A 26,132-nucleotide genomic window follows, 5' to 3' on the forward strand; every position below is an offset into this window, starting at 1 on the left:
GAAATAGATGAACTCTCATGCTTCACTTAGATTATTTTGAGAGTCTTAAATATCATGGTAATTTGCTTAAAATCCTAATATGCTAGGTATACAAGATTAATAATAAAATTCTCTTATGAGTGTGTTGAATACTAAGAGAAGTTTGATACTTGATGATTGTTTTGAGATATGAGGATGGTAATATTAGAGTCATGCTAGTTGAGTAGTTGTGTATTTGAGAAATACTTGTGTTGAAGTTTGTGATTCCCGTAGCATACACGTACGGTGAACCGTTATGTGATGAAGTCGGAGCATGATTTATTTATTGATTGCCTTCCTTATGAGTGGCGGTCGGGGACGAGCGATGGTCTTTTCCTACCAATCTATCCCCCTAGGAGCATGCGCGTAGTACTTTGTTTCGAGAACTAATAGATTTTTGCAATAAGTATGTGATTTCTTTATGACTAATGTTGAGTCCTTGGATTATACGCACTCTCACCCTTCCACCATTGCTAGCCTCTCTAGTACCGTGCAACTTTTGCCGGTACCATAAACCCACCATATACCTTCCTCAAAACAGCCACCATACCTACCTATTATGGCATTTCCATAGCCATTCCGAGATATATTGCCATGCAACTTTCCACCGTCTGTTTATTATGACACGCTTCATCATTGTCATATTGCTTTGCATGATCATGTAGTTGACATTGTATTTGTGGCAAAGCCACCGTTCATAATTCTTTCATACATGTCACTCATGCATCATTGCACATCCCGGTACACCGCCGGAGGCATTCATATAGAGTCATACTTTGTTCTAGTATCGAGTTGTAATCATTGAGTTGTAAATAAATAGAACTGTGATGATCATCATTCAATAGAGCATTGTCCCCCCAAAAAAGAGAAAGGCCAAAGAAAAAAAGAAGGCCCCAAAAAATAAAAAATAAAATAAAAAGGGGCAATGCTACTATCCTTTTACCACACTTGTGCTTCAAAGTAGCACCATGATCTTCATAGTAGAGAGTCTCTCATGTTATCACTTTCATATACTAGTGGGAATTTTACATTATAGAACTTGGCTTGTATATTCCAATGATGGGCTTCCTCAAATTGCCCTAGGTCTTCATGAGTAAGCAATTTGGATGCACACCCACTTAGTTTCTTTTTGAGCTTTCATATACTTATAGCTCTAGTTCATCTGTTGCATGGCAATCCCTACTCACTCACATTGATATCTATTGATGGGCATCTCCATAGCCCATTGATACGCCTAGTTGATGTGAGACTATCTTCTCCCTTTTGTCTTCTCCACAACCATCATTCTATTCCACCTATAGTGCTATGTCCATGGCTCACGCTCTTGTATTGCGTGAAGATTGAAAAAGTTTGAGAACATAAAAAGTATGAAACAATTACTTGGCTTGTCATCGGGGTTGTGCATGATTTAAATATTTTGTGTGGTGAGGATGGAGCATAGCCAGACTATATGATTTTGTAGGGATAGCTTTCTTTAGCCATGTTATTTTGAGAAGACATGATTGCTTAGTTAGTATGCTTGAAGTATTATTATTTTTATGTCAATATGAACTTTTGTCTTGAATCTTTCGGATCTGAATATTCATGCCACAATTAAGAAGAATTACATTGAAATTATGCCAACTAGCATTCCACATCAAAAACTATCTTTTTTTATCATTTACCTACTCGAGGACGAGCAGGAATTAAGCTTGGGGATGCTTGATACGTCTCCAACGTATCTATAATTTTTGATTGCTCCATGCTATATTATCTTCTGTTTTGGGCAATATTGGGCTTTATTTTCCACTTTTATATTATTTTTGGGACTAACCTATTAACCGGATGCCTAGCCCAGATTTGTTGTTTTATGTCTATTTCAGTGTTTCGAAGAAAAGGAATATCAAATGGAGTCGAAAGGGAACGAAATCAACTGGAGAAGTTATTTTTGGAACGAAAGCCACCGGATAGACTTGGACTCCACGTCAGGAGATACGGGAGGTGCTCACGAGGGTGGGGGGCGTGCCCCCTGCCTCGTGGGGCCCCCGTAGCTCCTCCGACGTACCCCCTGCACCCATATATACCTACGTACCCTAAAACTTCTAGAATGCACAATAGATCGGGAGTTCCGCCGCCAGAAGCCTCCGTAGCCACCGAAAACCAATCTAGACCCGTTCTGGCACCCTGTCGGAGGGGGCAATCCTTCTCCGATGGCCATATTCATCATCCCGGTGCTCTCCATGACAAGGAGGGAGTAGTTCTCCCTCGGGGCTGAGGGTATGTACCAGTAGCTATGTGTTTGATCTCTCTCTCTCTCTCGTGTTCTTGATATGGAATGATCTTGATGTATCGCGAGCTTTGCTATTATAGTTGGATCTTATGTTTCTCCTCCCCCTCTTCTCTCTTGTAATGAATTGAGTTCCCCTTTGGAGTTATCTTATCGGATTGAGTCTTTAAAGATTTGAGAACACTTGATGTATGTCTTGCCGTGGATATCTGTGGTGACAATGGGATATCACGTGATTCACTTGATGTATGTTTTGGTGATCAACTTGCGGGTTCCGCCCATGAACCTATGCATAGGGGTTGGCACACGTTTTCGTCGTGATTCTCCGGTAGAACTTTGGGGCACTCTTTGAGGTCCTTTGTGTTGGTTGAATAGATGAATCTGAGATTGTGTGATGCATATCATATAATCATACCCACAGATACTTGAGGTGACATTGGAGTATCTAGGTGACATTAGGGTTTTGGTTGATTTGTGTCTTAAGGTGTTATTCTAGTACGAACTCTAGGGCTATTTGTGACACTTATAGGAATAGCCCAACGGATTGATTGGAAAGAATAACTTTGAGGTGGTTTCGTACCCTACCATAATCGCTTCGTTCGTTCTCCGCTATTAGTGACGTTGGAGTGACTCTTTGTTGCATGTTGAGGGATAGTTATGTGATTCAATTATGTTATCATTGATGAGAGGACTTGCACTAGTGAAATTATGAACCCTAGGCCTTGTTTCCTAGCATTGCAATACCGTTTACGCTCACTTTTATCACTTGTTACCTTGCTGTTTTTATAATTTCAGATTACAAATACCTTTATCTACCATCCATATACCACTTGTATCACCATCTCTTCGCCGAACTAGTGCACCTATACAATTTACCATTGTATTGGGTGTGTTGGGGACACAAGAGACTCTTTGTTATTTGGTTGCATGGTTGCTTGAGAGAGACCATCTTCATCCTACACCTCCTACAGATTGATAAACCTTAGGTCATCCACTTGAGGGAAATTTGCTACTGTCCTACAAACCTCTGCACTCGGAGGCCCAACAACATCTACAAAAAGAAGGTTGTGTAGTATACATCACTGATCTAGTGGCATCCCTGGCAATTCTTCAAAAAATACATCTGGAAACTCACTGACCACCGGAATCAACTCCATGTCTGATGCAATGGCGGTATAAATCATTCCTTCTTTGGTATGGTTCTGCGAGCAAAGAACTGAGCTGACTACCCTGAGGGATTTATTAAGGTGACTCCCTGGGTTGCACAGTTGATATAGACTTGATGCTTTGTCAGACAGTCCATTCCCAAAATGACATCCAGCTTCGTAGATTCAATAGATACCAAGGTGGCGGGGAAAATAACTCCATTGATGTTTATTTCTAGTCCTCGGCAGACAATATTTGTTCTGAGCATGGATCCCAGGGATTGTACCACCATAGATTTTTTCCAGAAGAGTGCAAGAAAACTGGTGTTGGGCAACAAAACTCCGCGAAATAAAAGAATAGGAAGCCCCCGAATCGAATAAAATTGTTGCAAGTATGTTATTAACAGGAAACATACCAATGACCACTTCCGGTGTTTCTTGGGCTTCCTCTGCGGAGAGGTGATGAACTTGACCTTGAATGAGCTTCTGAGTTGAGAAGGACCCCATGTTGTTGACTTGTGGCTTGATAGTTGTGGGTGGCTTGCCATTCTTGGGACACTGTCTTGCATAATGTCCAGTCTGACCACAAGAAAAACATGCATTGTTACGCTGACAATCTTCCTTTACTGGGTTGGTAACAATGTTCTTTACATGATTATCTATTTTTTATTACCCTGCTGCCATGTTGGTTTGAACTCAAACTAAGGCTGCTGCCAGGTACGGGCCTTATAAACAATCTTTTCATCTTTCTTGGGCTCAAACTTGCGTTTGCAATCTTCATAAGTTGACTTGTGATCATTGGCAAGCTTATGTTCCCTTTCTGCGATGAGAGCCTTGTTCACCAAGGTTTGAAAGTCGGGAAAGTCCAGCATGCTGAATGTGCATCGGAGGGTATGATTGGGTCCTCCAATGAACCAATCGATCTTACTTTCTTTAGTGGCTACATCATGAACGGAATAACGAGCCAAGTGATTGAACTTGTTTAAATACTCACTTACGAACATGCTCCCTTGTATAAGAGCAAGGAACTCCCGCTTCTTGACCTTCATGATGCCGGCGGGAATATGATACTTGCGGAATTTATCCTTGAATTTATCCCAAGTAATCTCGTCTTCAGCAGGCCACATAGCTTTAGTATTGTCCCACCATAAAGCAGCCAGCCCTTCCAGATAATGAGTAGCAAATGGAACCTTGTCGATACCTTCAGTGCGAGCAATTTCTAACTTCCTCTCAATTGTCCTCAGCCAATCATCAGCCTCCATAGGATCTACGGCTTGACTGAAACTTTGTGGCTTGGTCCTCTGGAAGTCTGATAACTTGGAGTGTGATTGCCATTATTATTGTTTTGCCCAACCATAGCCTGCATACTTCTCAGAAATTCAAGCAAATCTTGGTTTCTCTTTTCTTCAAACATGCGCATAATCTGCTCGGTTGTAGGTGGTTGGGGCGGAGGAGGTGGTGGAGGTTGATATGGTTCTAGAGAATGTCCTGCTTGCCTGGCGGATCGACGAACTGGGATATCATCACCACCATGACTGTTCCTGCCACACCTCGTCATCCTATATTTTTTCCCAATATGAAGCATCAAGATGAGCAACATCCATAAAGCGAAAAAAATGGAGAAGGCAAAGTGACAACCCTGATAAAAAGGCAAGGAAAAAACAAGGCGAATAAAAGTCATAACATAATTATGCATAACCTCCACATCATACATGGGAAGAAAAGCATGATGGATGGTACAACTAAGCATACAACAATACATCACGACATACTCGTCTACTCATGAAGGCAATGATCACACTGGCACTCTGATGACTCTGAGTCGGAACTGATAATGTTAACAAAAACCTCCGGAAGAAAGGAAACACGGCGATGCTGATGAGAAGGCTCTCCCTCAGGATCAGGTGCCGGATGACTATGCAGCATAGGTGCGGTGGGAGTAGTGAGAAGTAAAGTCCACTCGGCAGGAGACTCGTGAGGAGTCACCGTCGAGGTCTCCGAGTTACTCTGAGGGGTAACCGGAGTGGGTGGAGGTAAAGTAACTGGGGAAACCATAGGAGTGTAAGCAAGTGAAGGTGGAGCGAAGGCAGATCGAGCGGCGGCAAGAGCCTCTCGAGTGTGGGTCAGCTCCTGAGTTAAGATGTGGATCAGAAGGTACCCAGCCGTTATGTAACAAGAAAAGTGGTCGGCTGAACGGTCACACTGGATCAATGATAGGAAAGCGGGTGCGTCCAGTATCGAACATGGATGGGTAGTAATAGAAACCTGGGTGGGTCTGCATCTGGATCTCGTTATAGTGCAAATCAATGAGAGCCTTGAATGCAGCAAACTAGACTGCCTGGTCGGGTGAAGAAGCAAATTCGCCCTTGGTAGAACGGGTATAGGTGCTTGTCAGGGTGATGTGGTGCATGACGACCTCTGCGTGGTACTCATATACCACATCTGCAAGCTACTCCCAGTACACCAGGTACACCGGGTCACCACCGTCGGGGTGGAGTCGGCGCCAAATGTTGTGAAGAAGGTGAGGAAAGGTGGAGGGTGCCGGCTTGAGCTGATACGGATATTAAACAAGAGCCATCTACACTCACAACATTAGTCAGTCAGTAATAAGATAAACTATATGCATGCAATGCAGCAACCAAGCGCAAATGCACACTCGAATCACCCAAGGACTTCTATCTACCGCTTTCTAACGCGTCAGCTGTCTAGGGCATCCTGCAGTCAGTGCGGCTCTAATACCAAGCGTTGTGGCACCCCGGCTCAGAGCAATCGATTTACCTTGCATTGCCAGCCGAGAGGTCAAGTCTTCTGGCAATACACAACAACTTGGTACAGAAACAACCGCTTTATTGATCTCTTGCGGATACATAGGTTCGATGGTTACATAATGAAACGAGGCCAAGCGGCACACATGGTGCGACTGCACTTATGTACATTATTTAGTAGACAGGACAGGGGCCTCGATGATAAGGAAGCATCTACGCGGCAGCGGAACAATGATGTAGCGGAACTTCAGCTCACACAGACACTGCTGGGACACGGCCTAGATCATGACGAACCAAATGACTCCAACTCCTGGTACGACTTCTCCTGAAACTGGCATGACACGCCAAGTGAGTACTTTGAATGTACTCGCAAGCTCACAGCAAACAAAGCAAATATGACAAACAACAACAAGGCATTTAACAAGTTGAATGCATGAGGATGAGCATGATACTGTATCCATGAAGTGCACATGGTGCAATGATCATGGTCCCTCAGACCAACTTACCATCTCGAGTTACCTCGTAACCACCACAAGAACTTACCATCGCGATCCTCACTAGATCACATCCGAAACAACCATAGTGATCCTCACAAGATAACCAACTTTTGAATGTGCCATCTCGATGTTATTAGGTGTGCCGGTTAATTATATTTGTTGACCCATGGTGTGACCTACTATGAACTATGTCCATAACCGAGGACGCGGCTATCGATAGATTGTACACTCTACAGAGGTTAGTGCATTGTACCCACACCATGGAATTCATGGCCTCATGCTCCCATTCGGGTGGACCAACGACATTCCGACAAAACCAATCTATTGCATGACACTCTCCCGGCCACTATGACAAACTCTCCTTTGGGCTAAGTCCTGGGTGGCCCCGATGTCACCGCGTGACATCCAGCACCTTCGTGGCCGACCATCATCGTGTCCAAAACTAAAATAAACATCCCAAACAGGGACAATGGTACCATACAACTCCGGGCACACAAGGTTATGGCTGCCTAGCAGGCCAGTGCAGAGCGGGCACATAGCCTTCCCTAGTTGGAGGCACCGGCGAGAGGCATGACAATAAACCGAATTAGGGCCTCCCCATCCAGGCAAGTGTGGTTGCACTGGTGAGCTCAATTCAGTGGCACCATGACTCGATCAACAGCTTGTTCAAGTTGAATTAACATCATGTTTAACTTGAATTTAAAATCATTCGAGTCATAGTATGGAATGAAATGCACGGGTCATGAATATGAAAAGTAAATGCATCATAATTAGTATGAACATATAACATGATCTCTACTGCAAATATTACCAAGATGACATATATTCTACTGCATAGATATAACATGGATGAAATAATATGCACAAGGTTCATATAGCAAATTATTTCAACTAAATGGTATAAAAATGAATTTTAATTCAAGTAAAATCATTGTTATTGCAATGCCATACTTGCAAATGATTGTTGTGGCTTGCCTTAGTTCAGAGGAGTGTCACAATACTCCTGGTCTTCTCCAAGGTGACTAGAACCTTCTGAAAAATAATTAAAATGCAAAAAGAAAATGTCACATAAAGCCTTTTCTTGCACCAAAAATTATCTATAGCAAAAAAATCTCAAACTTGGCAAACAGAAACTTTAGCTCATTAGAAAACAAGTGCAAAAAGAATCAACTCATTTGGACTTATGGTTTAGGAGATATTCCTGGTCAAAGTTGTGGTCAAAATATATGAATTAAACTAAAATTCAGAAAAATCCAGGAGAGGCCACGTCGAAGGCGTATTTTTAGAATATGCCTCCACTCATACCACTTCGGGCGAGCGAGAGAGAGGTTGAGAGGTGGGGCCCCTGTTAGGTTTGAGGGAGAGAGAGAGAGGGAAACAGAGGAGGCGGCTCTGTCGCCGGTGGTTCTCCGGCGAGGAGGCCACGGCGACCGTCGGAGAGGAGGCAGATGGGTCCAGCAACTCGAGGCAAGCACAGATGTACCCGAAGTGATGGCGGAGGTGGATGGACGGCGTCGGGGCATTCTTCTCCAGAGACGGCAGGCGGCGGAGCTCATCGGAGTTGATGATTCCGGCGCGAATCCGACGAACCAACGGCACCGTCGTGCTCAGGAGATCAACACGAACATGCCTGAGGGAGTGGGCAAAGGCGGGGAGCATCAGAGCAGGAGATCGACCGTGGGGGATCCGTGGCCAATTCCGGCGAGGATCGGTGGCAGGAGGCCCTCCAGGCCTTGCCGCACTAGCTAGGAAGAAGATTTGTGGCCAGAGTAGTAGTTTGGGATGATTGAAATGACTAGGGAAGCGCTCTATATATAGACGACGAGGAGACTAATCTCGGGCTCCGTTGGAGATGAGCTACAGAAGAAATGAGAGGGGGGAGGGCTCGGACTCGACACGTAGGGGTAGTAGACGATGCCAAGAACAGTGGGTGCACACGGCCAAAGCTATAACGCGCGAGGTGGGACAAGACGTTCACGCGGGCGCACTATACCGACCAGACTCGCCGTGTCCGCGTCCGTCGTGCAGTCTGCCGGTGTCGGGAAAGGGCAGAGGAGTTCTAGGTGAAGAGAGCTGAGTGTGCTGAGTGGAGCGGACATGCTGCGGTGGCGTGAGGAGGGCAAACGGGCGGCGGCAGGAGGGTTCCGGCGTCCAGAGCGCGCCGAACGCCTGTCGAACACCCTGCACACGTGCGGTCATCGCGTGCACTGGCACACATGGTGCGTCTAAGGCTGCCAGACCGTGTCTAGGGTGTAGTCCCTTCAACACGGTGCTGTAGAGTGCCCTCAGATTGACACATAGCCCAATGGACAAGACATGAGAGGGAAGAAAAGTTTCTGGACAGAAACTTGTGATGAGACTTGAGAGAAAATTACTTGGAGTTAAAGAGTAAAACTTGCAGGTTAAGCTTCTACTAGGAAGGTAGTCATGTGGTAAAAATTTCAGCCCAAATGGGTCAAGTGAAAATGTACTTGCTTCACAAAGTGACATTTCTGTCCAGAAGTAAAAATATTTTCTGGAGCTGAAATTCTCCAAATAACCATGACATATTTTTGCATGGGAAGGTGAGGCATGATCCAAAGAATATTTGAGAATTTATTGGGAATTTTTAGAGCAAGAAAAATGAGGGTTGCTTCGTAGCATATTGAAGAAACATTCATTTTCAGAATGAAAATGAATATTATGCCATTAAATAAAATTATTCCATGGCATTATTTTGAGAGTGATAAGGTCAAGAGAGGGTTTAGTTATGATAGAACCCACTTGGAATAAAATCAGAATGATTTCCAAGTGATAAGTCCAAAAGAAGTTGACTGAAAATCCAAATGCAAATCAAATATTTAATAAATCCCAGAAAAAGAAAAATGGGCAAAATCCAGGGTGTCACAAGTTACCGCATCAAGACACGCGTAAGCTCGTTCTCCGCCGCTGATGTAACGGTTCAGGGAAAGAATGGTGGCCCCCTCCACATGTCAAACCAGAGACAGAGAGGAGGTCTGACGACCGCGGTTGCACTGACCAGACGACGACCGCAAGAAGCAAGCATCCGACCTCCTTCAATCCATCCAGATGATGACGTCACAGCTGGGCTCCAGCAAGGCGACACAACAAAGGAGCCGCCGGAGGTCTCGCGATCTTCACTGCGACCTCTGCCACACTCGGGGGCTACTGACGAGGTCCTGTACCGGGGGGCTAGCACCAAGGAGACCGGCCTCGTCAACTACAAGGGGCCCAACAGGCCCGCGGTGTGATTCTAACTCTAAGGAACCCGAAGACCTTCTTGACGCCCAAGTCTAGCGGACGGCGACATCCCATATCTCATCTAGCATGTAAACCCTAGGCCTCTCTTGTCTATATAAAGGGAGGCCTAGGGTCCCCATTGATCGATCTATCCTTAGATAGGAGAAACTCTCGGTAGCAACATCATACACTATTGTATCCCTCGCACGAGGTATCCCTCCATTATGAATAACCAAACTAGCAGGACGTAGGGTATTACTCTCTAGGGGTCCGAACGTGGATAAATCCCTCGTGTGACCGCCGATCCATGACTTCCAACTGCGCTTAGATCCCTACCGAGGGATCTGACGGAAATATGCTCCGACATGCTCCATAATAGACACTTCCTCTTAGCCAATTTTGTTAGCAAAAATATATCTTCCTTTTCAAGTTGTAGTCAACCATAATTGGTCAGATCATTCCCTCAAAGATTTTTCTGTCTTCCTCCATAGAATAGACTAGCAAAAGAGCCCGTGCGTTGCAACGGGATAAAAAAATACCACACGTCTCTACACAATAACCATGACTGAAGACCCAACATGTCCACATGCATCTCATATCTGTTGCCGCTTATCCTCCTTCGCACCTTCTTCAACAGTGACTTCGATGCTCACATAATCACAACACGTTTGACTGTAGTCAATTCTAAGGCGTTTTCTCCCCCTCTCTCTCCTCATAAGATGAAAATTTTACTTTGTTTTTTCACGTGGAGTTTCTGCCAAGGCGTGTATGCGTGGTTATTGATGGGGTTTTTCGCTCCAAACAGATTTTGCTAAGATGTTGATTTCTAATACACATCTACATCAGAATAAAATAAAGACGGATAGTGCCCAATTGATTAAGATTGCACCATAAATAACATTTAAAAAAGTTTAATAGGTAAAAAAATCATATTCAAATTCTACATATTTTTTGAATCAATTTTCATATATAACATGGCAAAATTGGAGTTACAGTTTAAAAGATATGAATCTATACCTAATAATAAAGCGGCTATTGCTTCTTGCGGTTCGTCGCCCCCAAAGTTGTAAAATATTACCTACTGAGCCACCTGTAAGTGATAAAAAAATGTTTCACACAGGGAAATCCCCGTCTGGCCGGCCCATTTAGTAGGAACCATCTATATTGCGCTCTGCGCTCTGGGAGAAGACACAGCTGGCCTGTCTGGGCCGGCTCATGTCCGAGCGGCCAGTTCTTTTAATTCTTTTCGTTTTCCTTTTCCGTCTTTCTTTTTTCTACTTTAAATAATTTGGGACTTCAAAAAAGTTCCGAAAAATAAAAGAAATGTGGATTTTGAAATAAAATGTTTCTGGATTCAACAAATGTCTGAGATTTAAAAAATATATTTGTGTATTCAGAAAATGTTCGCAATTTTGAAAACAAATGTTCGGGAAAACAAATGTTCGGGAAATAAAAAAATGTTCATCATTTTTGCAAAACGTCCGTCTATTAAAAAATGTTAATGAAAGTGAACAAAATTTCACCAATTCAAGAATGTTCATGAATTGAAAAATATCCTAAAAATTCAAAAAATGTTCATGACTTGCAAAATAGTTTATTGATTCATAAAATGTTCGCTGATTGAAAAATGATCGTACATTTTAAAAAATGTTCGTTAAATCAAAAAAATGTTCATGAATTTCAAAAATTGTTCCATCAATTACCTAAACAATGTTCACCGATTTTAGAAATGTTTGCCTATTCAAGAAAAATGTGTTAAAAAATGTTCACAATTTTTTATTTTTTGCAAATAGTAGAAAATGCTCATGAATTCAAAAAATGTTTATTATTTTAGACAATGTTTGCAATTTTTTAAAATTGTTCAAGTATTTGGAAAATGTTCACGATTTCATATATGTTCATTAGTTAAAAAAATGTTCATGATTTTCAAAAATTGTTCACGATTTCATGAAAATGAAAGTGATAGTGTATCTCGGTGATGCAGCAAAATATGGTCATTACCATCAGAGATTATGATTTTTTTTTTCTTCCATTGCAACGCACGAGCCGTTTTGCTAGTATTTTAAAAAGTCTTTAAACTCACTTAAAAAATAGAACTGTTGGTTGATTAAGCAAAAGAACGGGGGGGTTACTGACCGCGAACAGTTTTTCTCTCACTTAAAATGGCATGAGTTACTGTGGTTTCGTGATGGATGGTCGACGACGTGTACAGAAAAAGTGTGTCGCGCGTGTGTATGAGTTGGAGTTGCATGCTAGTCAGCTACATAGCCCCCGGAGTGGCTGCATGGTCGGGCGAGCTGTGGACGTGTCTTTTTTGTTTTTGAATATTAGCATCTAAATTTTGGTCACATGCCACATGAGAGGTAAAAAGGTCTTTTTAGGTGACATTTAACATCGTTAAGGCTTAAAATAGACGAAAGTGTTATAAATGGCATAAAATTTAGAATAGATGTTAAATAAGGAAGAAAAATATTTTCAGTGTCAAATAGGAAAAGAAAATTTAAGACAATGTTAAATAAGGAATTCTCTCAAAACTATTTGTAGTTTGATCGCTCGGTCAAAAGATATTTTTATTTAGAATTTGAATCTCGTTAAAAAATACATAACCTACCACACCTTCGATCATGTGGAAGAAATCCACCCAAACTCTGGTGATTTTGATAATGAAATCATACCATTCCATCGACAACAAAACACACATAATATCATTTCAAAAAAACACATAATATGATCAAAATTTAGTGTTATAATACACGGGTTTGTTAGCTTCTATCTAGAAGAGTGTTAACTATCTCGCTCAGCTCCTTGGTCGAATCCTATATTATTCTTAAAAAGTCTATCCAAATTTTCTCAACATAGAAAGTGTCCATCTCAACGTCCCCATTAAGTCATGCATTTAAGTGTTCTCTCCCACTAAGTCATGCATTTAAGTCTACCACATAAGATCATGATTAACAATATAGTCGGTTGATGCCTATAACATGTTGCCATGTCATCTATAGCCAATGTAATAGCCAACATGTATAGTAATGAGCTACAAGGAACTAGTACCTTTTTACCACATGGCCCACCATACCCTCTCACATAGTTTCTTAAAGTCCGTGCTACAGCCGGCTGTAAATCTATAACCCGCTTCTCCTCTCTCTCATCTTCTCTCTCATCTAACTCAACAAAGGTATAAGATTTAAAGTCTTACAACCTGCCTAGGTCACCTTATTATACTTGCTCTAAGCAAGCCATGCATTTAACTTAAAAATTATATTATTATTTTACATTAGTCTATGCATGTAGCACTGTCACATCATACATACATGTTAGTAGTCCTTCACATTTTTGTTCGAAATGGCATTTTTTGTTGCAATTCTTTTTTATTTCTAGACATATGTTTTATTGATTTTCAAGATTATATTTTTTTCATTATATTTAATTATTTTAGCAAATATTTATGCATTTCTTTAACAAAGTTTCCGCAGCAACGGGCAAAGCATCATCTAGTTTACATGAAGATTCGTGGAGATGTTCCCTTTTTGTTTGACTACTTTATGTGTTTTTTTCCACGTTACACACAATTACAGCATGCTCATCTATGTGTAATTATAGCACGCCCACCGGCTATGCGCAACTACAATATCCCACTTCAACCGAGCGCAACTGCAATTGCAAGCACGCCAGCCGGCTATTACGGAAACGTATGTCCACTAGGAGCGCGTAACTACTAACTAGAGTTACAACTGCATGGCAACTATATTTACTATATTTTCTAAAGAGAAAAACATCCAGTAAAGAGGGTGGAGAAAAATAAGGAGGAAAAATAAGTGAAAGAAATAAAAAATCCTATTATTAAAAAACAGCATAATGCAGCTAGCTAGGAGCCTCCACAGCGATTTGACTGCCTCAACCGTCGGATCCTCGAACCTACGATCCAGATCCAGCTCTGGTTGTCCCTGTAACGCCCTCGACTTAATCGTGCACTAATCATACACGCAAATGTGCACGATCAAGCACAGGGACTCACGGGAAGATATCACAACACAACTCTAAACTCAAATTTAAACATAAATCCACATATTACAAACTAGGGGTCACGAGGACCCGAATACATAAGTCATATAGACAAATGATATCTGAGTATAGACATAGTTAGTCAAATTTTGCCTTAAGAAGGCTAGCACAAACAACGACTCTAGATTGAAAAGGCGAAGGCCTCCTGCCTGGGGCCTCCGATCCTACTCCTGGTCGGATGGCTCAATCCAGTAGTACGTGCCGTCGGGACCCTCCTGGTAGTAAGCTCATGTGGTGGCATCTGACTCCTGGGCTCCATCATCTGAATTCAACATATGGGTATGGGGAAAAGGGGAAGCAAAGCAACTGTGAGTACTCATCCGAAGTACTCGCAAGACTTACATCAGAACAATGCTATGTATGCATTGTTATCAGGTGAAACGGCTGTATCTGTGGACTATATAGCAGCAAAGCCAGAATAGAGAGAAAAAGCCTAGCCTATCGAAGACTAGCATCTTCATTGTCTTGCAGCATTAGAAGAGTGCAGATTAGTATCATATTTTAATTGACAAGCATGTTGTAGCAAAGCCTAGAGATCCTTCCTCGACTCCCTGCGAGAAAATGATCCCGGAGCTTACATTAATTTAATAAGTATCCAGTTCAGGTAGTAGTAGATCGGGATACAACACTGAGCATCTTGTTACCGTGGACACGGCTATTTGAATAGATTACTTCCCTGCAGGGGTGCACTACTGTTACCCAACATGATTGATTACATGTGGCCGGACACACCTACTGGGTAATACCAGGCCTCGGGTAATCGACACGAAGAAGCGTCCTACCTAGGCTCAGAAGAGAGGTCAGCATGTCGGTCCAAATCCTAAGTGCAAAGGGGTCTTGGGCCATCGCCCTTTGCACTCCTACACGTTGCGAGGCTGGTCGGGGCCCAAGCGCGACTGTGGAAGCACCACAGACGTATCCAGCTCACCCCAACAATCAGGTCGCATCTCTGAACTGTGACGTTAGAAGAGCTTTGGGAGAAACATACAATGTAGAGGGTCCCATAACCATTATCCCACGTACTGGTAGTGCGCATAGGCCAGTGGCCAACTCAGATCAAATACCCAAATCCGTTAGGCGTATTTAGTAACTCGCGGCAACGAACAGGATCCCTATCGTTCCGCCATAATTCCTCTCGCGGGTGCTCTCCTGGCAAGCCCGACTTCATATTTTCCCCGCGGGTACCCGTCTGGGTCGACCCGCCAGTGACAGAGGTCGAAGTAACTGTGTGTCCAAGTATCGAGAAGGAATCCGAGGAATCACCCTCGATGGGTTCTCGCTCGAGGAATTGCACGACGGAAGCTTATCAGAGGTGATGTAAGAGGAATCACCCTCGCTAACTCACCACCTTATAGCTATTCTACAGAATCATCATCGGAGTGAGATGCGAGGTATCACCCCCGGCACTCGATGCCAGCTCTGCAGAGTCGAACAACTTAGGAGGGTGTGTGGTGATGTGCTGATCTCAGCCCGTTACAACACAAGATCGGGGCTTCGGAACTAAAGCGGGGCAACTACAGCAAGGAAGAGGGGCCACAGATGGTTTACCATCCAACCTATACTAAGCAGTTTGGATATCAGGCAGGTATCAATAACAGTTTACAAGGGCAGGCTATGCATCAGAATAGGATAATTCAAAGCAGTAACAATTTCTAATGCAAGCAGGGGGGGCAATGAATAGGCGATATAGACATGCGTCAAGGGGGTTTGCTTGCCTAGAAGCTCTGCTGAGAGAGGCTGATCGCCAGTGGGCTGCTCGTTTGGAGCGTAGTCATACTCTGCTGCGTCGGCGTCGGTCTCGGCGGCTATCGGGAGAGAAGGAGGGGGAAGAAACAATAAATTCACGGCAAAAATGCAAACAATATGCATGGCATGACTAAATGATATCTAGATGAGCTTTACTGCCTAACTAAATGATTTAGTTAATTTAGGAATTTATTTGGATTTATTTTATTAAAGTTGGGCACTATTTATTTATTGAATCCGGGCAAAAAGTTCCATGTTCACATAGATAGGAGTGATGGTCAAGCATTTTGATTACATATTCAGATTCTTCATATTTTTCTAATCATTTTACATACATAATTTATTTTCATCTGACTTATGGTTTAAAAGATATGTTTTTTCAAAGTTTTAATAATATTCTGGAATTACAGATTTATATTAATTCGAAAATTATTTAAATAGTAAATGCTATGGGTACCCAGTATTGTACCCAGCCAGCACACATAGCGGCTGACTGGTGGGCCCTTTGACTGGTCAACAGATCCAGTCAGCCATTGATACGTCTCCGTCGTATCTATTTTTCCAAACACTTTTGCCCTTGTTTTGGACTCTAACTTGCATGATTTGAATAGGAACTAACCCGGACTGACGCTGTTTTCAGCAAACTTTCCATGGTGTTATTTATGTGCAGAAACAAAAGTTCTCGGAATGACCTAAACCTCCACGGAACTTTTTTTTGGAAAATATTAAAAATACTAGAAGGAGAATCCACATCAGGGGGGCCTCCACCTGTCCACGAGGGTGGGGGCGCGCCTGCCCCCTGGGAGCGCCCCCCTGCCTCGTGGGCCCCCTGTTGCTCCACCGATCTCAACTCCAACTCCATATATTCGTGTTTGGGGAGAAAAAAAGCAGAGAGAAGGATTCATCAAGTTTTACGATACGGAGCCGCCGCCAAACCCTAAAACCTATCGGGAGGGCTGATCTGGAGTCCGTTCGGGGCTCCGGAGAGGGGAATACGTTGCTGTCGTCATCATCAACAATCCCCCATCACCAATTTCATAATGCTCACCGCCGTGCGTGAGTAATTCCATCGTAGGCTTGCTGGACAGTGATGGGTTGGATGAGATCTATCATGTAATCGAGTTAGTTTTGTTAGGGTTTGATCCCTAGTATCCAATATGTTCTGAGATTGATGTTGCTATGACTTTGCTATGCTTAATGCTTGTCACTAGGGCCCGAGTGCCATGATTTCAGATCTGAACCTATTATGTTTTCATGAATATATGTGAGTTCTTGATCCTATCTTGCAAGTCTATAGTCACCTACTATGTGTTATGATCCGGCAACCCCGAAGTGACAATAATCGGTACCACTCCCGGTGATGACCATAGTTTGAGGAGTTCATGTATTCACTATGTGTTAATGCTTTGGTCCGGTACTCTATTAAAAGGAGGCCTTAATATCCCTTAGTTTCCATTAGGACCCCGCTGCCACGGGAGGGTAGGACAAAAGATGTCATGCAAGTTCTTTTCCATAAGAACGTATGACTATATTCGGAATACATGCCTACATTACATTGATGAATTGGAGCTAGTTCTATGTCACCCTATGTTATGACTGTTACATGATGAACCACATCCGGCATAATTCTCCATCACCGATCCAATGCCTATGAGTTTTTCACATATTGTTGTTCGCTTATTTACTTTTCCGTTGCTACTGTTACAATCACTACAAACCCCAAAAATATTACTTTTGCTACGGTTACCGTTACTTCCATATTACTTTGCTACTAAATACTTTGCTGCAGATACTAAGTTATCCAGGTGTGTTTGAATTGACAACTCAACTGCTAATACTTGAGAATATTCTTTGGCTCCCCTTGTGTCGAATCAATAAATTTGGGTTGAATACTCTACTCTCGAAAACTGTTGTGATCCCCTATGCTTGTGGGTTATCAAGACTATTTTCTGGCGCCATTTCCGGGAAGCATAGCTCTATTCTTTGAGTCACTTGGGATTTATATCTGCTGGTCACTATGAGTAACTTGAAAGACAAGAAAACAAAAAATTATCCCTCAACTATGAGGGGAGGTAAGGAACTGCCATCTAGCTCTGCACTTGATTCACCTTCTATTTTGAGTAAGCTTGCGACACCTAAACCTGCTTCTGCTATTAATTCTGATATGTCGCATGTTATTGATGATGCATCTTCTACTATGCATGATACTTATGATGAAACTACTTATATGCTTGATACTACTGTGCCACTTGGTGAATTTCTTGATGAACAACTTGCTAGGGCTAGAGAGAATGAAATTATTGAAACTGATAATATTGATGAAAGTGATGATGAAGACTCTCCCCCTAATAAATACGAATTGCCTGTTGTTCCTGAGGGTTATGTTATGGATGAAGAAGCTGCTAGAGCTATTCTTTCTTGCAATGATAGATATGATCTTAAGAAGTTATTAGCTAAATGGAAGCAGCAATCTCTTAATGCTAGAATGAAACCTGACCATGTTTTTGCTACTTCACCTATCTGTGTTACTGATAAGGATTCTGAATTCTCTGTTGATCCTGATATAATTACTTTGGTTGAATCTGATCCTTTCCATGGCTATGAATCTGAAACTGTTGTGGCACATCTTACTAAATTAAATGATATAGCCACCCTATTCACTAATGATGAGAGAACTCGCAACTTTTATACCCTTAAAATATTTCCGTTCTCATTAAAGGGTGATGCTAAGATATGGTTCAACTCTCTTGATCCTCGTTGTGTGCGTAGTCCCCAGGATATGATTTATTACTTCTCTGCTAAATATTTCCCTGCTCATAAGAAACAAGCTGCCTTAAGGGAAATATATAATTTTGTGCAAATTGAAGAAGAGAGTCTCCCACAAGCTTGGGGGAGGCTTCTCTAATTACTTAATGCTTTGCCTGATCATCCTCTTAAGAAAAATGAAATACTGGATATTTTTTATAATGGACTAACTGATGCTTCCAGAGATTACCTGGATAGTTGTGCTGGTTCTGTTTTCAGGGAAAGAACACCGGATGAAGCTGAAATTCTATTGAATAATATGTTGACCAATGAAAATAATTGGACACTTCCTAAGCCAGCTCCTGAGCCTATTCCTAAACCAACTCCGAAGAAAAGAGGTGTTCTATTTCTCAGTCCTGAAGATATCCAAGAGGCAAAGAAATCTATGAAAGAAAAAGGTATTAAAGCTGAAGATGTTAAGAATTTACCTCCTATTGAATAAATACATGGTCTTAATTTACCGCCTATTGAAGAAACATATGATCTTAATCCATTACCTATTGAAGAAACTCATGGTCTTGATAACCCGACATAGGTAGTAAAGGTAAATTCTCTCTATAGATATGATAAAGCTGAAATCCCTCCTATTAAGTTTGCTAGCCAATGTTTGGATTAGTTTGATAACTTTATGGTTAAGCAAGAAGATTTCAATGCTTATTTTGGTAGGCAATTAAAACAAAATGCTTATATGATTGAACACTTGGGTGATTATATGTCTAGAGTTAAGGGTGAACTTAAACTCATTAGTAAACATGCTTCTATGGTTACCACTCAAGTAGAACAAGTACTTAAAGCTCAGAATGATTTGCTCAATGAATTGAATAGTAAGAATAATGACTATGTTGTTAGAGTGGCTACTAGAACTGGTAGAATGACTGTAGCGACCCGACCTCAAACGATCAAGTCTCTGTGCTTCAGTGTCATCCCTGGATCGATAATGCTGACACACACAGTACTCGAGGATTTATAACAGAGTAGCAATCACACACTCATTACATCAAAAGTCTCCAAAGAGAACTTATTATAATAAATATGGCTTAAGGCCATCTAATACGATAACAGCGGAAGGCTTGGAAGATAAAGTGAGTCCATCAACTCCAATGGCATAGCTGAGCTGCACGGCAACGACCTAACGAACCTTACTCCTCGTCTGAAAAGTCTGCAACATAATACGTTGCAGCCCGAAAACGGGTCAGCACATGGAATATGCTGGCAAAATAACAAATAGAGCAAGAACAAAATAATGCTATCACTACATGCATATTTGGCTGGTGGAAAGCTCTATGGTTATAGTTTTGGAAAAGCCAATTTTTTCCTACAACAAAGGAATAGATTTTTATTTAACTATCATGGTAGTTGAAACATCATTGAGAAGGTTCCTCCAACTCAATCCCAATTAAAGTAATTATCAACCCAACAATATTAATTTAGAGTGATAAGATACTTAAGATACTCCAAGTACTAGATACTCAAGATTGTCCATAACCGGGGACACGGCTAACCATGATTAGTTTATACACTCTGCAGAGGTTTGCGCACTTTTCCCCACAAGACTTGATCTCCTCCGTTGAGTTTCTCGCACTACATGGTGTTTGAGAAACGGATGACCAAGGCACAGTCTTTCAGAAACATTAACTCTCTACTTCGGGCAGACCATAACAAACCTACAATCCCACTACCTGCTGATCCACCTCTTCAAGAGCTTCACGTAACTTACTCAACTATGCTAGAGCCCATAATAGCTTGTGGATGCACACGGAAGTTTCTAGCATGAATAATCTCAGTTCCCTTGAGCCTGGGTGGCGATCCATAGGAAGATCACACGGGTACTCCGGGATTTCCAAAAATACAGGCAACACTGGGTACTCCAGGTGCCTCAATCCACCCAGATGTGTATTTAAGTTGCCACCTTAAGTTGAACCATTAATTAACAATCTCACATCTGTCATGGATTTCACTCTCCCAAACCACGTCTACGAGCATAGCATAGCAATACAAGCAACGCGTAGAAGTAACTCCCAAGGGTTTGAATGTAACAGGGTAATAGGTTCTACCTCATCAACTACTTCCCAACCCACATGTTAATGACATCCTAACCATGCAATGTTTGAGGATTGGAACTAATGCATAAAAACTGGGTGATAAAGGGGTATGATCAAAGTGTTACTTGCCTTGCTGTTGATCCGTGTAACCTAGGGACTCCAAATAACACGTTTCGCACTTCGGGAATTCTATCGCAAACAAACAATAGCATACATAAGCAATCGAGCAAAGAAACATGGGTAAATCTCAAATAAGAAGATCTAACCAGAAAGTTCAACTTAAGAACTCTGGTTTGCAAAAAAGAATCAAATCGAATGAAGCAACGAAACGCAAACGACGAAAGAAACAAGATCCGTTTACTAATTTGGACCTAGGTCAAATTTTACAGTAGCAAAAACTTGTGCAAGTTGGTTAAACAAAAAGAGGGTCTCGAGATGAAGATCTAGGCGCTTGAATCGCCTAATTTCGACTAACGAGAGAAAAGATAAAGTAGAATGAAAATCGGATCAGAAATAATCGCGGATTAATCCGATAAAAGAAAACTGACGAACATGCTAACGAACGAGCGTTCATTATCTGTAACTAAAGAGCGAAAACCGTTCGTTAAAACGAACGTCCGCTAAAAAGAAAAAGAAAAAAAACCGGCGAACCGAAAAAAAGACTAGGGTTTTCTAACAAAAACCGAACCGGTTTTCTAAAAAAACGAACAACGCTAACCTCCGGCAAGGTCCGGCACGGCGGCGGCTCCGGCGAGGGGCAGCGGTGGAGCGGGCAACGGGCGGCTTGCGGCGAGGGGCGGCGCGGCTGCGGGCAAAGGGCGGCGAGGCGGCGCGGCAGCGGCGACGGGCGGCGCGGCGGCTCGCGGTGGGGTGGGGCGGCTCCCAGGGCGGCGGGGCGCGGCTTTTAAGGAGGGGGGCGGTGCCTTGGGGGAGGGGGAACGGCGCGGGGAAACGGAGTCCGAGCCGGACTCCGGTTCGACGGCGGCGGCGGCGGTCTCCCGCTAGGAGACGGCGGCGCGGGGCGAGGTGGGCCAGCGCTGGGCTTCGGCCCAGCTAGGCCTTGGCGCGTCTTTTTTTTAAATTCCGCCAAAACTAAAAAAATCCTAGAAAAATAAAATAAAAAAATCTAAAAATGCCAAAACAAATTTTCTCCGTCTAAATAAAATATTTAGAACGAGATGAACATTTTCTTGGCCCTAAATGCAAATTTTAAAAACGTGCAATTTTTCTAATGCAACCAAAATTGCAAATAAAATCCAAATAAAAGCGAAAATTGATTTTAATATTTTTCCTCCAATATTTCATTTATTTTGGAGAAGTCATATTATCTCCTCTCATATATTAATATGAAATATTTTTGGAGAGAGAAATAGTTAAAACCAAAATCCTCGTTTCGAAATTTGATAAAAAACAAATTTGAAAACCGGGGAAATCCCCAACTCTCTCCGAGGGTCCTTGAGTTGCTTAGGATTTCGAGGATCGCGAGACGAAATGCAATAAAATATGATATGCAAGGATGATCTATGTATAACATTCCAAATTGAAAATTTGGGATGTTACAATGACTCGGGAACCTTTGTATCCTGACGGCCACCCTAAGAGAATTGAGCAGGACTCTCGGAGAAATAATATAGATGCACCTAGTCCTTCTAAAAAGAATAAAAAGAAAAATTATAGGACTTTGCATGCTTCTAGTGAGCCTATTGTTGAAACACCTGAGAATCCAAATGATATTTCTATTTCTGATGCCGAAACACAATCTGGTAATGAACATGAACCTAGTGATAATGTTAATGATAATGTTCATGATTATGCTCAACCTAGTAATGATAATGATGTAGAAATTGAACCTGCTGTTGATCTTGATAACCCACAATCAAAGAATCAATGTTATGATAAGAGAGACTTTGTTGCTAGGAAACATGGTAAAGAAAGAGAACCATGGGTTCAAAAACCCATGCCTTTTCCTCCCAAACCATCCAAGAAAAAGGATGATGAGGAGTTTGAGCGCTTTGCTGAAATGATTACACCTATCTTTTTGCGTATGCGATTAACTGATATGCTCAAAATGAATCTTTATGCTAAGTATATGAAAGAAATTGTTACTAATAAAAGAAAGATACCGGAAGCTGAAATTTCCACCATGCTTACTAATTATACCTTTAAGGGTGGAATACCAAAGAAACTTGGAGATCCAGGAGTACCTACTATACCATGCTCCATTAAAAGAAACTACGTTAAAACTGCTTTATGTGATCTTGGAGCCGGTGTTAGTGTTATGCCTCTCTCTTTATGTCGTAGACTTGACTTGAATAAGTTGACACCTACTGAAATATCTTTGCAAATGGTTGATAAATCAACTGATATACCTGTCGGTATTTGTGAGGATGTGCCTGTTGTGGTTGCAAATATTACTATTTTAACGGACTTTATTATACTTGATATTCCTGATGACGATAATATGTCTATTATTCTTGGAAGACCCTTTTTGAATACTGTAGGGGATGTTATTGATTGCAACAAAGGCAATGCCACTTTTCATGTTAATGGTAATGAGCATACGGTACACTTTCCGAGGAAACAACCTCAAGTTCATAGTATCAACTCTACTGGAAAAATTACATCGATTATTTTTGGAGGTTTTGAATTTCCTCTTCGTACTATCAAAAAGAAATATGATATTCTTATTATTGGAGATGTGCATATCCCCGTTGAGGTAATATAGTGTTATTCGAAATTTCTCTGGTTCCATGTTAGTCGGAATGAGTTTGTTAGCAAGACTTGATCAACCTTGTTAGTGAATTCCTTTTGATGAGCATGAGAAGGATGAAACTAGAAAGCACAACCTTCTGTACCCTCCTTTTACTTTCTATTATTTAGTTGAAATAAAGTAAAAATAGTATTTTCCTGTCTGTTTTCTAAATTATCCATGCAATATAAAAATACCCCAAAAATAAAAGTTCTCCAAATGCCCTGCCAATTTAATATGCTTTTTTCCGGAATATTTGAGAATATCTGGCACTGAGAAAACAGCAGGGGGAGCAAGCACCTGGCCATGAGGGTCCAGGGCGCGCCCCCTGCCTCGTGGGCCCATGGTGGCTCCCCTCCACTTATTCCTGCACCCACACACTTCTTCTTCCTCCCCAAAAAACCACCATCCAGCTCAAGCACGAGTTCTAGCTCATTTTGCTGCAATTTTTGATCTCCTTGCTCAAAGCACCTCACACAAAACTGCTTTGGGGGATTGTTCCTTTGTATGTGACTCCTTCAATGGTACAATTAGTTTGTGTTCTAGTGCTTTATTCATTGCAAATTTGTGCTGCCTAGGTGACCATGTTCTTGAGCTTGCATGTCAAATTTATATGGTTCCAAGTAGTTCTAATGCATGATATAGGCTCTAGGCACTTGTAGGAGTAGTTGCTATCAATTTTGTTGAGCTTGGTTCACTTTTATCAAAAGAAGAAATATGTTTAGGAAAATGTACCAAGGTGGTCCTTCAAGGAAGCAAGGACCCATGCTTGCAATGCGTGATGCTGATGAGGAACCACCAAGGGACGCTCTAGTGCGGCCTCGTGAATGGCCTTCAGAACACTTCATGGGTCGAGCAGGAATTAAGGAAGAATTTAACGCATATTTGCGTAACACTGACCTTGTGAGCTTCAGGCAGAAAAGTGTCGTCAGTACCACTATCTCACTAGTTCTTTTGTGAGGAGGTTTGAATTTTCATCTTCACGCAATTCTCAAATAGTCCTATTTGATCTCTATGAAAATCTTACACTCTGGACTTAGAGGATTTTACCACTGCTTGCAAACTTCCACAATGGGGTAGTCCTAGGGAACCTCGCAAATCTGAATTTAGAGAATTTCTTGCTAGTATAACTGTGGTGGAATCTAGAGATATAGCACGAGCTACCATAGGGAGCATTCATTTTCCTGCTATACATTATTTTGCTCTTTTCATAGGTAGGTGCATAAATGGTAAGGATGAAGCATGTCACATGTGTGTCCCTGACCTCAATGTTCTTAGGAGTGCTGTGTTAGGAGATAAATCTTATAATTTGGGAGCCATTATTGCACGTAGGTTGCATCATAATAGATTTAATGGAGGTTTCTTTGGTGGAATTTATGCAACCCGCTTAGCTGATTTTCTTGGTGTAACCATACGCAATGATGATATTGAATTGCCACCTACTTATCTAGACTTTAATGCTATGGTTCACCATTAGGTTGTCGAGAGGAATGAACCACCTCTCTAGTACCGACTAATCTTTGACAGGCGTCATGCCGTCAATATTGTTCTTCCTGCCCCTACTCTCTTTGACTTTCAGGCAAAAGGGGAGACATTTTATAACCAAGGAGGAGGCAAATGAGTACGAAAGGAGGACGAGGGCAGCTCGCCTCCACGCTGCAGCCCACGATGCAATAGCCACTGCATCTCAGTACGACCCCGGCTACAACTATGGATATCCGCCAGGCCATCCGTGGCAATAAACCAACTTACGCCAAAAGCCTAAGCTTGAGGGAGTACGTATTTCCCACCGACATTACATTTATGTTCACACACACTCATTGCTAGATGTCGTTGCTCATACTCTTTCACTGTATTATCCATGCTAGTTTATTTTCCTTTTTCCTGCTTTCTTCTTGTGTGTTTGATAAACCTTAATAAAAACAAAAAATTAGTAGTAGCTTTTAGTTAGTTTACTTTTCTTGTTGTAGTAGTAATAATTAAAAAGAAAATCCAAAAAGATTTCCCGTTCTTCTTTTGCTTGTTGGGAGCTTTCCCGTGTAAATAGTTTTATTTCTTTTCTTTTCTTTGTGGGTCGATAGGAGAAGACCATAATTAAATTGTTGAAGTGGCTCTTATATGCATTATTGTTGATTTAACCAAGAGCCCATATTGCCTTGTCTTCTCCTGTTTATTGAATGCTCGCAGATTCCAGCTTAGTCCAATGCACAGGCACTATTATTATTATTCACATCGTTCGGTCGTGCAAGTGAAAGGCAATTATGATGATATAAGATGGACTGATTGAGATGGGAGAAGCTAGCATGAACTCGACCTCTCTTGTTTTTGTAAATATGATTAGTTCATCATTTCTGATTCAGCCTATTATGAATAAACATGTTTGCAGTGACAATTAGAGATTATAGTTGCTTATGCCATGCTTAATTAGCTAGGAGTTTATAATGGTTTACCTTGCGTGCCAACATGCTATTAAAATGGTTGTGATGTGGTATGATAGGGTGGTATCCTCCTTTGAATGATTCAAGTGACTTGACTTGGCACATGTTCACACATGTAGTTGAAACAAATCAACATAGCCTTCATGATATTTATGTTCATGGTGGATTATATCCTACTCATGCTTGTACTCAATGTTTATTAATTTTAATGCATGTTCATGACTGTTGTCGCTCTCTAGTTGGTCGCTTCCCAGTCTTTTGCTAGCCTTCACTTGTACTAAACGGGAATACTGCTTGTGCATCCAACCCCTTAAACCCCAAAAGTTATGCCATACGAGTCCACTGTACCTTCCTATATG

This window comes from Triticum dicoccoides, chromosome 2A (assembly GCF_002162155.2).
Source record: "Triticum dicoccoides isolate Atlit2015 ecotype Zavitan chromosome 2A, WEW_v2.0, whole genome shotgun sequence".
NCBI lineage: Eukaryota > Viridiplantae > Streptophyta > Magnoliopsida > Poales > Poaceae > Triticum > Triticum dicoccoides.